This window comes from Elephas maximus, chromosome 10, assembly GCF_024166365.1.
Source record: "Elephas maximus indicus isolate mEleMax1 chromosome 10, mEleMax1 primary haplotype, whole genome shotgun sequence".
Lineage (NCBI taxonomy): Eukaryota > Metazoa > Chordata > Mammalia > Proboscidea > Elephantidae > Elephas > Elephas maximus.
Genome location: NC_064828.1, coordinates 99,666,601 through 99,682,483, shown reverse-complemented (window position 1 = coordinate 99,682,483; position 15,883 = coordinate 99,666,601).

Here is a 15,883-nt window from a genome sequence, read left to right as displayed (position 1 = left end):
TATAACCAACTGTGACCTTAAAAACTGTGACCTTGGTAGAGACATTTAACCCTGACTCGATCATCTTCCCTAAGCAAACAAACCAAACGAGTAAACAAATTCAGTTTACTTCAAAAAGATTTTACAAAAGACAAGTAAAATAGTGCACCTGAAAATACTCTGAAATATAAAACACAATAAAGAAATTCACATTTTGATGGAATCTTAGCGCTCTAGTTTCCTGGTCAAGGTTTCTAAGGCATAACGATCAAGATTAATCTCTCAGTGTCACCAATTGTACATGACGCCAAAACATGAAGCTGTTCATACGTCCATTTATAAATATCCAGATGTTTGGAGCTGTGTAGGTAAACCATCTGCATTATTATTATTATTATTATTATTAATATTCTGAATATGTTAGCAATATTGGACACCTTAGTCAACTCTGGGCCTATACTTTATTCCTTAATGTAGTTCAGATGTTTCCAAGTGTTAACATATTCACTGCATTACACACACACCGTTAATGAAAATATTATGAACCTATAAATATACCAAGTCAAACTTACACCTTCTCCTAGCCCTTTTCAAATTGAGAGTGGTGAAGCATAGTCAGTTTATCTAACATGTATTGGAGTGTGGTGATGGTAGATTTTGGCTTCAGCCAATCCGCGACACAGTATGCAGCCCTTGGTTTAAGAGCCCCCAGCCTACGTAGGTTTTTTTTTTTTTATTATTATTATTTGGACCACTACAGATATCATGAAAAGTCCCTTTGTTGAGTTCTAGTTTTTCTTGGCTTTCAGTAGCACAGCACGAGAGGGATAAATTTTGGCACTCTGTATCTAAGCTGTCATTTGAAAATTTCAGATTTGGGTTCTCTTCCCAGTACTGAGATTTCTTAATTCAAACCATACTATACTCTCTGAGCACTGATGCCTTACCCTCCTGCAGAGAAAGGAAAAGCAACTCCAACATGTCATCTGGCTCACCATATCACATCACTATGCTTGAGCCTATGAATGGGGGCTTCGATGACAGCCTTATTATTCATTGTTTTTTTCAAGATACCACCAAATCCTATTAACATTCTATAACTAAAACATTCACTGGCATCTTTTATTTAAAACCATCAAAATCAATGAGGAAAGTGTTTAGTGTTCACCTGCCTCTGACCACTAAATTTCCACAACATGGGCTGTTTCTCCAGCAAACCAATTATTAGTATCCCATGGGGCACTGTTCCTGGTCCACTGTCCTGTAACATATATATCTGTGAAACTTTTTTTTTTTATAATTTTTATTGTGCTTTAAGTGAAAGTTTACAAATCAAGTCAGTCTCTCACACAAAAACTTATATACACCTTGCTACACTCCCAGTTACTCTCCCCCTAATGAGACAGCCCGCTTTCTCCTTCCACTCTCTCTTTTCGTGTCTGTCTCGCCAGCTTCTAACCCCCTTCACCCTCTCATCTCTCTCCAGGCAGGAGAAGCCAACATAGTCACAAGTGTCCACCTGATCCAAGAAGCTCACTCCTCACCAACATCCCTCTCCAACCCATTGTCCAGTCCAATCCATGTCTGAAGAGTTGGCTTCGGGAATGGTTCCTGTCCTGCTACAACAGAAGATCTGGGGGCCATGACCACCGGGGTTCTTCTAGTCTCAGTCAGACCATAAGTCTGGTCTTTTTATTAGAATTTGGGGTCTGCATCCCACTGCTTTCCTGCTCCCTCAGGGGTTCTCTGCCGTGTTCCCTGTCAGGGCAGTCATCGGTTGTAGCCGGGCACCATCTAGTTCTTCTGATCTCAGGATGATGTAGTCTCTGGTTCATGTGGCCCTTACTGTCTCTTGAGCTCATAATTGCCTTGAGTCCTTGGTGTTCCTCATTCTCCTTTGATCCAGGTGGGTTGAGACCAATTGATGCCTCTTAGATGGCTGCTTACCAGTGTTTAAGAACCCAGATGCCACTCTTCAAAGTGGGATTCAGAATGTTTTCTTAGTAGATTTTATTATGCCAATTGACTTAGATGTCCCCTGAAACCATAGTCCCTAGACCCCTGCCCCTGGTATGCTGGCCTTCGAAGCATTCAGTTTATTCAGGACATTTCTTTGCTTTTGATTTAATCCAGTTGTGCTGACCTCCCCTGTATTATGTGTTGTCTTTCCCTTCACCTAAAGTAGTTCTTATCTACTATCTAATTAGTGAATACCCCTCTGTCACCACCCCTCTCTCCCCCCTCTCGAAACCACAAAAGAATGTTTTCTTCTCAGTTTAAACTACTTCTCAAGTTCTTATAATAGTGGTCTTATACAATATTTGTCCTTTTGCAATTGACTAATTTCACTCAGCATAATGCCTTCCAGGTTCCTCCATGTTATGAAATGTTATCTGTGAAACTTTTGCTAGTAACGTCTATCTAGAAAATGCTATGTTATAATCACAACGACCAAACAAAAATCCTCAATTTTTTTTTAAGAATATGACTCCACCTCTCGATTTTTCTACTGCAAAGGACATATTCTTCTCTTTTGCAATGGTATACAAAGTATGCCTCCCCCACATTTTACCTTATTTTATTTTAAGTAATATATAACATACTTACAGAATAATGTACAAATCAGAAGTGAGCAGCTTGAAGAATTTTCTTAAAGCAAACTTCCCCATAAAGCCAGTATACAGATCCCCTCCTGGATATTACCTAGCCCCAAATGTAACCATTATTATTAATTATAACCTCATAATTTAGTTTTACCTATTTTTGAGCTCAATGATATATACAGATACAGGTATAGCTATCAAACAAACTGTTATGGATTGATTGTGTTCAGCAGAAAGATATGTTGAAGTCCTAACCCCTGTACCTGTGAATGTCACTTTTGACAAAAATCTTTTTAACTCTCCTGGTATCAGATTTCTGACTTTCATGGATGTTGGGGTGACCCTAACAGCCCATTGCCCTTAGATGCCTTTTGATCCTTGACCCTTGAAAAAACTGGTTCTTAAAAGCCACCTATTATCAAATGAATTATGCCCCCCCAAAATATGTATTGTAAATCCTAACCTCTATGCTTGTGGTTATAATCCCATTTTGGAACAGGTTGTCTTTGCTATGTTAATGAGGCAGGATTAGTGTAGGATGTACCTTGAGTCAATCTCTTTTGAGATATAAAGGAGTTTATAGAAAGGAGCAGAGGAGAGATGGGGACAGAGAAATGCCAAGCTACATGAAGATCGCCCAAGAGCAGACAAGGACCTTTCTCAAGAGCAGAAAGAGAAAGCCTTTCCCTAGAGCTGCCGCCCTGAATTTGAACTTCTAGACTCCTAAACTGTGAGAAAATAAATTTGTTTGTTAAAGACATCCACTTGTGGTATTTCTGTTACACCAACACTACATAACTAAGACACCACCTTTAAGTCAAACAATGGTCCAGATAAACTAGTAAAACCATTTTCCTTGAACACTCTGCTCTTTGGAAGAATTCAATAAGTTTTGGGAAACAGACTACAAAGGCCAGACTGGCAGCTATGTTTAGGGTAAATCAGTATTAATTTTAACTGTTCTCAAGACAATGATGTATGAAAATCCTTTGTGACCACAAATTTGTTTATCAGTTCTGCTCCTACCTTTTTTTTTTTTTTTTCATGGTGATGCCAGCAAGATTTGATACAAGAATTTTGGAAGTTCTTCCCATCTTTGGAACATTTCTGACACTCGAGTCAAAATGTGGAGCACTGATGGCATAGTGGTTAAGAGCTCAGCCGCTAACCAAATGGTCAACAGTTCAAATCCACTACTTGCTCTTTGGAAACGCTATGGGGCAATTCTACTCTGTCCTGTAGGGTCACTATGAGTTGGAATTGACCCTCCAGCAATAGGTTAGTCTAAGTGTTACCCCAATTTGCAAATCATATATTCAATAAACTTCAATCATTTTCTATTCTTGACTTAATCTGATTTTTGTTTTAACACTGTGTTTGAAAATAAGGTTTTTCTTCTTTATCATTTTAAGTTAAATGAGGTCAAACCAGAATAGGATAGATTCTAATGCTAATGTTTTCTGAGCGGTGACTTATTAAACAGGAAAACAGACACTGAAACAGAAAAAACAATGGGGCTTAACAGCTTAATTCTGTCAACAACGAAATTGAATTGAGGCTTGGATACATGTTTAGTAAGATTCTGTCCACTATGAATTGCCCTGCCATGATTCCAGCTCAGCAACTGTGCAGGACAGAGTAGAACTGCCCCACAGGGTTTCCTAGGCTGTAATCTTTACAGAAGCAGACTGACACATCTTTTCTCCCATGAAACAGCTGGTGAATTTGAGCCACTGACCTTTTGGTTAATAGCCAAGTGCTTAACCACAGTGCCACCAGGCAGAGATTCTAATCGAGAGCCTGTAGTATTATTCAAGGTGGTTCTGACTCTGCTGGTCTTGAACACTATTCACTGCCTCCTTAAAGTCTCTGGACTGAAACTTTGATTTTCAGATTTTATCTTTGTCTTTTTAGCTTCAAACTCTGTGAAGATCCCAAAGTAGGCAAATGTTTTGAGGGAATATTCTTTCAGAACTTTGGGCTCAGATCCCTTTCCTTTCCTTTTTACCACAGTTCTAGCTTTTTAAGAATCTTTTTTTTTTTCTCTGCAGTCCTGCAAAGATGCCAAAGTTCTGATGACGTCTGTCTCTTAGTATACCTCTCTACCTCCTGTTTTGCCTGAATCCTCAGACTCCTGTCCTTCCCCTAGACCAGCAGATGCCCTGGGGGAAAAAAGGTTGCAGAACGTCTGCTCGCCTTTCCAAGTGGTGCCCTTTTCTCTGATTTGGTCTCTCAAGTACTGCCTGCCTGAGAAGCTATCCTATACTTTTAAACAATTGAAATCATTGTAGTAGTAGTACTATTTTGGAAACCCTGGTGGCATAGATGTTACGAGCTACGGCTGCTAACCAAAAGTTTGGCAGTTCGAATCCACCAGGTGCTCCTTGGAAACCCTGTGGGGCAGTTCTACTCTGTCCTTTAGGGTCGCTAGGAGTCGGAATCAACTAGACTGCAACGGGTAGTACTATTTTATCTACTTTTCTAGCTGTTCTTATTGGAGCATTAGTATGCTACGAGCTACTCCATCACACATGACAGTATAACCTTTCATATTTTTAAGTGAGTTTTTTTTCTTTTTTTTAAATAAACTTTTAAGGTCCAGAATTTAACATTAAATCCATGGTTTCTTCGTAGAGTGTATTTTCATATAAAATCACATTAACCTGTTTCATGTCATTTAAAAACATTATGAATTTTCTATTAGTAAAAGGGGGGTCTTCTCAGAAATTACAGTGCAATGTATTTGTGTGTCTTAAGTCATGATCTCTAGAAGCAGAACCTGAGTTATGGAGGGTGGGATTGCAGTGTATTGATTTATTCAGGGGGTGGTGTTAGGGTAAACCCTTACAGAAGCAAGTGAAGTAGGAAGGAGAGGGAAGGGAAATATGAATGTGGTTTCAGGGAAACTCTGCCGTCAGTCTGATCCCTCAGGAAGTTTTGGAAAATAAAGTACAAGGTAGAGTTTGTCCTGCATTGAAACAGGGGTGGAGGAGGTTTTATAGACCCAAAATGTCCCAAGTGAGACACCTTCAATCATCCAAAGGCAAATCCTTTGGGTGTTGGTATAAGACATGACCCTGACGCACATCTTTCCTAATTTTAAACCACACAATATACCCTTGTTCTGTTCTAACAACTATTTCTTGGTCTATGTACAGTTTCTACACGAGCACAATTAAGTGTTCTACAATTCCCGTTCTTCAAAATGTTAACTAAAACTCGTTGTGATCCCCACAGTTAACAAAACACAGGTAAACATCAGGGCAGGTGTGCATCAGGATTATATCCTTTCACCAAACTTAATCTGTATGCTGAGCAAATAATCCAAGAAGTTGTACTCTATGAAGAAGAACGGGGCATCTGAATTGGAAGAAGACTCATTAACAACCTGCAATATGCAAAAAACACAACATTGCTTGCTGAAAGAAAAGAAGACTTGAAGCACTTACTGATGAAGATCAAAAATTATAGCTTTCATTATGGATTACACCTCAACATAAAGAAAACAAAAATCCTCACAACTGGACCAGTAAGCAACATCACGATAAATGGAGAAAAGATTGAAGCTGTCAAGGATTTCATTTTACTTGGATCTACAATCAACCCCCATGGAATCAGCAGTCAAGAAATCAAGCAACTTATTGCATTGGGAAAATCTATTGCAAAAGACCTCTTTAAGGTGTTTAAAAGAAATCACCTTGAGAATTAAGGTGCACCTAAGTCATGGTATTTTCAATCTCCTCATAGGCATGTGAAAGCTGGACTATGAATAAGGAAGACCAAACAAAACTTGATGCCTTTGAATTGTGGTGTTGGCAAAGAAAATTGACTATATCGTGAACTGCCAGAAGAACAAAGAAATCTGTCTTGGAAGAAGTACAGCCAGAATACCCCTTAGAAGGGAGAATGGTGAGATACTGTTTTACATACGTTGGACATGTCAGGAGGGAGCAGTTCTTGGAGAAGGACATCATGCTTGGTAAAGTAGAGAGTCAGCAAAGAGAGGAAGACCCTCAACAAAGTAGAATGACACAATGGCTGCAATGATGGTCTTAAACATAGCAACAATTGTGGGGATGGTGCAGGACTGGACAGTGTTTTATTCTGTTGTACATAGGGTTGCTATGAGTCAGAACTGATTTGATGGCACCTAACAACAATATAGGACACAAGCCAAGGAGTGGAAACCACACCTAACCAATAAAGGAGATTCCAGAGTGTCTAAGCAGACACAAACCTCATGTGTTACAACAAGACTATATAAAAAATGCAATGAGCCTGCCATGGATTCACATAGCCCTTCCATACCTAAGCTAAATGGAAGGCAAGAAACATGCCTTTTTTCTATATTTTTATATGTGAGATATCAATTGAGGTTATTGTAGGGATTGTAAAGCTCTATCATAGTTTCTGACATTACTACCTTCTATCTTTTTTCATCATTTTTTATGGAAGAAGACAAAAAATAAATGGATAGTAACTCACAACTTTGAAGAAGTGCACACCTAGGTAAATCTTATGCTTCTATATTTTCCATGCATAAAAAGTTCAGTCCATAAAATCCTTCCTCTTCATTGGCTTTTCTCCACTAATACGAAAGGATACACCCCATCTAAACAACCCTGTCAAATAAAGAGCTGGTCCTTAGGGGTTCCCCCACGGAGGAGACCTAACTAAAATGCGATAAAGTGGTAGAGGCTTCTTGTATTACCGTGGACCACAAAGACACTTGCTTCCAATACCATGCTTATTCATGGCAAGTTTATTCTTGGGATCTGCCTAAGGAGAATCATGAATCTAAACACAAAAAAAATGCCCATAGAGTCCAACCTTTCTTCCAAGGCAAAAACAACTCAAAGATGCTTCCAAGTGGATGGCCATTTAATCTCTTTTTAAACAATTGCAAGTATGGGAATTGTCTACTTCAAAAAGTAACAGCCTTTATATTATAGACAATTGTAATTATACACACAGCTGACATCTATACATATCTCTGAAGCACTTTCAAATGTCATATCAACCCTGAAATCACTCAATGTTGTTGTTGGTAGGTGTCATTGAGTTGGCTCCTACTCATAGCAACCCTGGGTACAACAGACGGAAACAATGCCCGGTCCTGTACCATTCTTACAATTGTTGTTATGCTTAACCCCATTGTTGCAGCCACTGTGTCAATCCATTTTGTTGAGGGTCTTCCTCTTTTTCGCGGATGCTCTACCTTACCAACCAAAATGTCCTTCTCCAGTGACTGATTCCTCCTGATAATATGTCCAAAGTATATGAGACAAAGTCTTACCATCCTCAATTCTAAGGAGCATTCTGGCTGTGCTTCCTCCAAGACAGATTTGTTCGTTCTTTTGGCAGTCCATGGTATATTCAATATCCTTCTCCAACACCACAATTCAAAGGCATCATTTCTTTTCCAGTTTTCCTAATTCATTACCCAGCTTTCCCCTGCAGATGAGGCAATTGAAAATACCATGGCTTGGTTCAGGCACACCTTAGTCCTTAAAGCGAAGTCTCTTCTTTTTAGCACTTTCAAGGGGTCTTTTGCAGCAGATTTGCCCAATTCAAAGAGTCATTTGATTTCTTGACCACCGCTTTCATGGATGTTGATTGTGGATCCAAGTAAAATGAAATCCTTGACAACTTCATCTTTTCTCCATTTATCACGATGATGTTTATTGGTCCAGCTGTGAAGATTTTTGTTTTCTTTATGTTGAGGTGTAATCCCTACTGAAGGCTGTAGTCTTTGATCCTCATCAGTAAATGCTTCAAGTCCTCTTTGCTTTCAGCAAGCAATGTTGTGTCATCTGCAGAACACAGGTTTTAATGAGTCTTCCTCCAGTCCTGATACCCCATTCTTTTTCATATATATAGTCCATCTTCTCTTATTATCTGCTCAGCATACAGATTGAATAAGTATGGTGAAGGGATGCATGCTGACCCACACCTTTCCTGACTTTAAACCATGTAATACCTCCTTGTTCCATTCAAATGACTGCCTTTTGATGTATGTACAGGTTCCTCATGAGCACAATTAAGTGTTCTGGAATTCCCATTCTTCACAATATTATCACTAATTTATTATGATCCACACTGTTGAAAGCCTTTGCAGAGTCAATAAAAAACAGGTAATATCTTTCTGGTATTCTCTGCTTTTAGCTAGGATTTGTCTGACATCAGCAATGATATTCCTGGTTCCACATCCTCTTCTGAATCTGGCTTGAATTTCTGGCAGTTCCCTATTGATATACTGCTACAGCTGCTTTTGAATGATCTTCAGCAAAATTTTACAGCTATTGCAAATCTGGTTAGGCCTCCACACTATGTTGTTGTTAGGAGAAATCTTAGGGTAATTTGTGACAATCTCACCTTCTAGATTTCTGCATGGTTTGAGCTCTGTCTTATTTTCCAACCTCTCTCTCCAGGTTGATTTCTGTTTTCACTGGCCTTCTTTCAGTTCCCTGACAGTGACAGCCTCCTCTCCCAACTCAAGGACATTAGCCATCTCATCCATTCCATCTGGCACCACACCCACTGTAAATCCTCTAAAAGCCCCTCAGTTTGTATTCTCCAGACTTCCCAGAGAAAATCCTGGTTTTAGCCCTATCACAATGCTTTTCATTGTACCATATATTTTCCTTTATAGCTTCTGCCGCCATTATCATTCTACATTGACTTAAACTGCTATTTGTCTAATTCCTGTCTCTTGCACTAAGCATTGTGGTTATGAAAGCATATCATTTAGATTTTTGCTCCTCATTGAAACCACACATAGAATGTAGTACTTTGAATTCTGGAACATGGAAGGTACTATAAAAGTGTTTATTAATAAGTGAAAGAAAAAAAAGAAAGGGAAAGATGGGTAGAGAGAGAGAGAAAGAGTGACTGAAGAAACTGAAACTCACACTCGCTGACATTCCCAAAGGTTGAGAAACTTGGAATAAACCCAGACTTTTCTGACTCCTTATTCTGTGTTCTTTTCATTAGACTTTAATGTTATGTTTTTGTGCTAAACAAGTCTCTCCCCATCTGTGTCTTGTAGAGCAGCAGAGAAGATGACTATATCATATTTTCTTTTTCTTAATAATAACTGTAGGGTTGTTGTAATTCACAATGGTCTTGACGGCAATGAGTTTAGTTTTTTGGTTTACCCCTAATTCCTTCAACTATCTTTTGTAAAATCCTAAATTCTTGACTATATTCATTTATTAGAGCTTCCCCTCTCCTCCTTAGGTTATGTATGCTCCAGATGTAATTGAATCTGTAGTAGTAACTTCTGAAAGATATTTACATATTTCTCTCCCCCCCCCCCCCATTTTGCTTCTCATTCAAGCAGGGGATGATTTTGTGCTTTCTTACCCCAGGGGAAGTTTGCAACAAAGAGGAAAGCAGTTGTTCCCAAGACAATTTCCTTTAAGGCATTTGTTTTTCTCAGAGCCTCAGGGCATTGAGCATATTGTGCTGAATGTAGTGCAAGGAGCTAAGAAGTAGAAACATTTTGAAAAAAGGGAAGGAGTTTTGTAATCGGAAATTTCTTTGTGACTCTTCTTTCTGCTGTCTTCCTGACTTTCCTGATTGTGGTAACATCAAGAGAAATATTTACATGGATCTAAGGCTACTAATTTTCGACTGAATGTCACCTAACAGCAATAGCAACAATAATGTGATCAATAATTTCTCGGCCACACAGGAGGCACAGAAGCAGCAAAGCTACCAGTCCTGAGGGAACACTGGTACATGGGGTCTTTGTGGTAACTGGGATGGACAGATCACCAATGACTGAAGGGAGCTCCCTGGTGCCTCCACACTGTTAGGACGCTAAGATTTGTACTATCCTGGGGTTGCACTTATAGGGTAGCTATGAGCTGAAATCAGCCTGATAGCAACAGGTTTGGTGTTTTTTGGGTTGCACCCTCGGAAAAATGAGGTTATCTTTCATGTCCCCAAGGCCTCTTGGGAACTTAGAGTCAAAAGATAAGCTAATTTAAAACCAGGAACAAAGGTGCAATTCCCTCCATGCCTGAGTTCATGGATTGGGAATTCATGTTTTCAGTACATCCTATTCATCACCAATATATAACCTGAGTATTAAATTCACTCTTTTAATCCACAAATGTTATATCTAGTTCTTATAAGCTTGCTTCCAAGTGAGAAGAAACATGACAGACACATCAAGGATTACTGAATAGCCAAGCTAGATTATGCTGATTGTGTCAAAAAAAAGGTCAGTGGTGACACATAAATGCTGGTAATTAAGCTTCTGAGTTGACAATCTATGTAGAAACTGGTTAAAGTTTACTTTTTCTTGAATAATCATACTTCAATCTTTCCGCAAGCTAGGAACCATAACAGTATTTGGCTTATTTTTGACCAGATAAAAACATAGATATGTATATGGTAGAGAGAGAGAGAAACAATTTTAATTCTCCTGTAATTCAGCTGGGACATCACCAAGGCCATTGCTATGAAGTGATGTTCCAAACCTTGAGCCTTGAGCAGACTAGCCTCCTAAAAGTCACCTTTAAGTCAAATAAGAATCTTGTTAATTTTAAAGCCTATTTTCCATTGGGCAATGTGCTCTTTTGAAGAATTCAGTCAGTTTTGGAAACAGAACATTCAGGGTCAGATTGGAAGCTGTATTTTAGGGTAAATTGATTTATTATGTAAACACTGCTCCAGTCCTTTTCTATGGCAAGGCCCATAAGACGGGATATAAATGTTTTTAGAAGTTCTTTTATCTTTGGAACATTTTTGACTCCCTAATGGAAATGTTATCTGGTTTGCAAGTCATATACTAAATAAAATTCAAGCAATTTCTACTATTGCCTTAATACGAGTTTTGTTGTAGAGACAGTGAAAAAGAGCAAGAGTCTTAGCAAGACAGATTGACGGAGTGGCTGCAACAATGGGCTCGAGCATAACAATGATCATGAGGATGACACAGGACCAGGCAGTGTTTTGTTCTGTTGTACGTAGTGTCACTATGAGTCGGAACCCACTCGACAGCACCTAGGAATAACATATATGTAATATTTACAAAATACTTAAAATAAGTTTTGGAGTTAGAACTCAGAAATAATCTTCATCAACATTTATAAGAATGAAAGACTAGCCTGTAAAAAATAATATATGTCTAGAATAAAATACATGAAATATAATACATGAAAGCCTAGCCTATAGGTTAATAAATGTCTAGAGTCGCAATGAGTCAGAATCGACTTGAAGGAAATAGATCACAATATCTATAGCAATACCTCGAATCCCAGTGATTTACATATTTACATTACTACTAGCCACAAAAACAACCTTTATTTTTCTTCCCTACATTAACAAATTAGGAAAGAAAAAAGGTTCACTAATTTACTTTCTATTAACTTTTATGTATTTGCAGTTTATCAGGAACCAGTTTTTCCTGACAGTGGTAGCTACCAAGCACCTCTGTTTGCCTCTCACCTCTAACATGTTCAAAGAAGGGTTGAGGATTTGGACACTTTCCTCTCTGACCCCAAGCAAGATGTTTTATGGCAGAGAACACAAACAAAAAAAAGAAAGCACATCTTTATTGAAAAACAATAGAAAATAAACAATCCCAAATTTAGGAAGAGTAAAACAAAGTTGAATTACTGAAACTATCTGTGGCTCTTTGGGTCTTTCCCAACGGAAGACTTGTTCTTGTATCCCTTCCAGTGAGATAATCTGAGTTATTTTAATTCCATTAAAATGGCCAGCCATATCATCCAAAAAGCCACTTCATATTGTGAACTTCATATAGAGAATGGGACATAGAGCCTCATGTACACATATTCATTTAATAAATGTTTGGGAAATGCCTGTCTTATATTAGTCATTGTGCTAGTTGCTGGGGATATAACAGTGAATAAATCAGACAAAAATTACTTCCTCTATACAACTCATCTTCTAGTGGGTGAATGTGCAGGTGGAAGAGCAAGTAGATGGAACATACAATAAACGAATTAATTAAAATATATAGTATTTCTCCTAAGGGTGCTGGGAGAAAGTAAAACAAGGAAGGAAGTAGAGTGTGGAACGCAGAGTTTGTCTATTATTTTAAATAAAGAGGTCAAAGAAGGCCTCAATGAGAAGAGGACCTTTGAATAAAGAAATGTCTGCAGAAGGCTAGGAAGAAGCCTTGAGGATAGCTGGGGAAGGAGCATTCCAGGGCACAGGGAATAGCAAGAGAAATATTATAAAGATGGACACATACCTGATGTGATAGAAGGAAAGCAATGAGGCCAGCAGTCATTGAAGAGTAAGTCAGAGAAGTAGGGGGAAAAATTACAAAAGGATCTATGGGTCATTTTATTGTTGACTTTTATCCCAAGTCAGATAGAAATCTACTGGAAAGCTTAGAGTTGAGGAGTAACATTACCTGATTTAGTTTTTAAGGGGATCAATTTGGTTATGTTGAGGAAAGACGACTGGGCTAAAGGTAGAACACAGTCAGGGGTCAAGACAGGAAAGGTAGAGAACACTTACAACAACCAAAAAACCAAAAACCAAACCCAGTGCCATCGAGTTGATTCCGACTCATAGTGACCCTATAAGACAGGGTAGAACTGCCCCATAGAGTTTCCAAGGAGCGCCTGGTGGAATTGAACTGAACTTTTTGGTTAGCACCTGTAGCGCTTAACCACTATGCCACTAGGGTTTCCCTTACACAGGAGGTGAAAGTTGTTTGATTGGAGTAGAGTGATTGTACAGGAAGTAATGAGAAGTACTGGTTAGAATCTAAATATTCTCTGAAGGAAGGGCCAACAGTTTGCCAGTAGACTGAATATAGAATTAGAAAGAAACTGAGGTATTGAGGAACACTTGTGAAAATCTGGAAGGATTGTGATGCTGAGAATGAATTTCAGGGGATTAGTCTAGGGTGGAAATAAAAATTGGGGACTTGTAAGTTACAGAGGTATTTAAAATCATTGGAAGGAATGAAATAAGTAAATGAATGAATGCTGATAGTGAAGAAAAAAGAATAGAATCTCTCCCAATTAAGGAAATATCTAAGGTTTAAATTGGCAGTGATATATTCATTTACTTCATTTTCTTACATTTACTAAACTCTACTAAGTAGCAGGTGCTGTGATAGAATATGGAAACCCTGGTAGTATAGTGGTTAAGAGCTATGGCTGCTAACCAAAAGGCTGGCAGTTTGAATCCACCAGGCGCTGCTTAGAAACTCTGTGAAGCAGTTCTACTCTGTCCTATAGGGTCGCTATGAGTTGCAATCGACTCGATGACAACAGGTTTAGTTTTTTTTTTTTTTTTTTGGTTTTGTGATAAAATCTGAAGATGTAATAGTAAATTAGTTGTGGTCCTTCCTTTAAAGCATTTTCAGTCTAGTTTAGGAAAGAGACTAAAATAATAATAATAACTAATAATTTTCTCAGAGAGTTTTATGAAGTATGTGTATATGATGGAAATTTACTTATTAACATAGTTGTTACAAAAATTATGGTGGTATTCCCAGTCTTAAAAAAGGATCCCCAAAATATAAATATAATGATACTAAGTTATGGCATTAATAAAAATACCAACACTAACAACAGTAATTATAATAAGGAAAATACTAGCAATAACAATAATAGCTAATCTACTCTGTTCCAGGAAGAACAGCCATACTGCTGAGTTCAGGCGAAGAAATGATGGGCTTGGATGTGTTGAATTTGAATTGTTTGTGTATCATACTTGAGGGGAGGAAAAACCTTGAATGAATAAAGAAGCCAGAATTCAATGGGACTACCTGGACTCAATACCCATGGAATTAGCAGTCATGAAATAAAAAGGACTTATTGTATTTGGCAAATCTGCTGCAAAAGTCCTCATTCAAGTGTTAAAAAGCAAAGATATCACTTTGAGGACTAAGGCGTGCCTGACTCAAGCTATGGTATTTTCTATCACCTCATCTGTATGCAAAAGCTGGACAAGGAATAAGGAAGCCTGAAGAATTCATACCTTTGAATTATGGTTTTGGTGAAGAATATTGAATATAATGAACTGCCAGAAGAACAAACAAATCTTTCTTGAAAGAAGTACAGCCAGAATGCTCCTAGGAAACAAGAATGGAGAGAGTGTGCCTCACATGCTTTGAGCATATTATCACGAGAGACCATTCCCTGCAGAAGGACATCATGCTTGGTAAAACAGAGGGTTAGCAAAAAAGAGGAAGACCCTCAACAAGATGGACTGACACAGTGGCTGCAACAATAGGCTCCAACACAACAATTGTGAGGATGGTACAGGACCGGGCAGTGTTTTGTTCTGTTGTATATAGGGTCTCTATGAGTTGAAACCAACTTGACTCGACAGCATCTAACAACAATATCTGGGCTCAATCTGTAGAGCAGCTCTCCTAAGCAGCATATTAGAGTGAAACAACTGTAGTTGAGTGACAGAACCAGGGGAAAGAACTACATTTAGGAATCTCATAAAGAAGGCCAGGGAGGAATACTCAGAAGGCAGGAGAGCTTTAATGACGATAAGGACTGAAAGATAAGGACTGAAAATTATCAGCTGAATTTGGCAATGAAGACATTATTGTTACTATCTGCCAAAACAATTTCAATGGAGTAAAGGCAGAAGTTCTAATGCAATGAGCTAAAGAGCAGATGAGAAGCAAAGAAGCAGGGACTCAGTGCAAACTTAACTTTGTGAAAGCCCATCTGAGCAGGGAAAGAGAGTGATGGAGTAGTAACCCAGTAAATGGAAGCATTTGCTGTGAGTGTTGTCCTTTAGGTTTGGAACATATTTAAGATGGAGGAAAGGAGCCATTAGATGACTTAAAAAGGAAAATGTTGTTGTTAGATGCCGTGGAAAACATAGGAGAATATTAAGGTATGTTGTCTAACTACTGCTGATAATGGAATGATGACCAGAAATGTCAATCTCTCAGACTGGAAGGAAGGAAAAAAAAAAAAAAAATGGATTTAGAGAGTGTGAAACTTGAGGGTAGTTAGAAATTACGAGTTAATACTTTAAAATTTTTTTTTTTTTTTATACTTTACACAGCCTTAAATTAATCTAAGTTGGTTGAAGACATTTTCTGAGAATAAGAAAGATAAATACTAGGTTGAAAATTAGAGGAAAATAGTAATTGTTTATGTGGAAATAAGACAGAGACAGATTATTTGAATACATATGAGATACTTACAGTGGAATACATTTTTTTTTTCCTCATGAGTTTACATGGCTAGAAAAGGCAAGATGTAGGACTGAAAGATAGAAAGAGATAATGAACTGGTGAAAAAATTGAGCCCCTTATTTAAGTCATGTTCAAA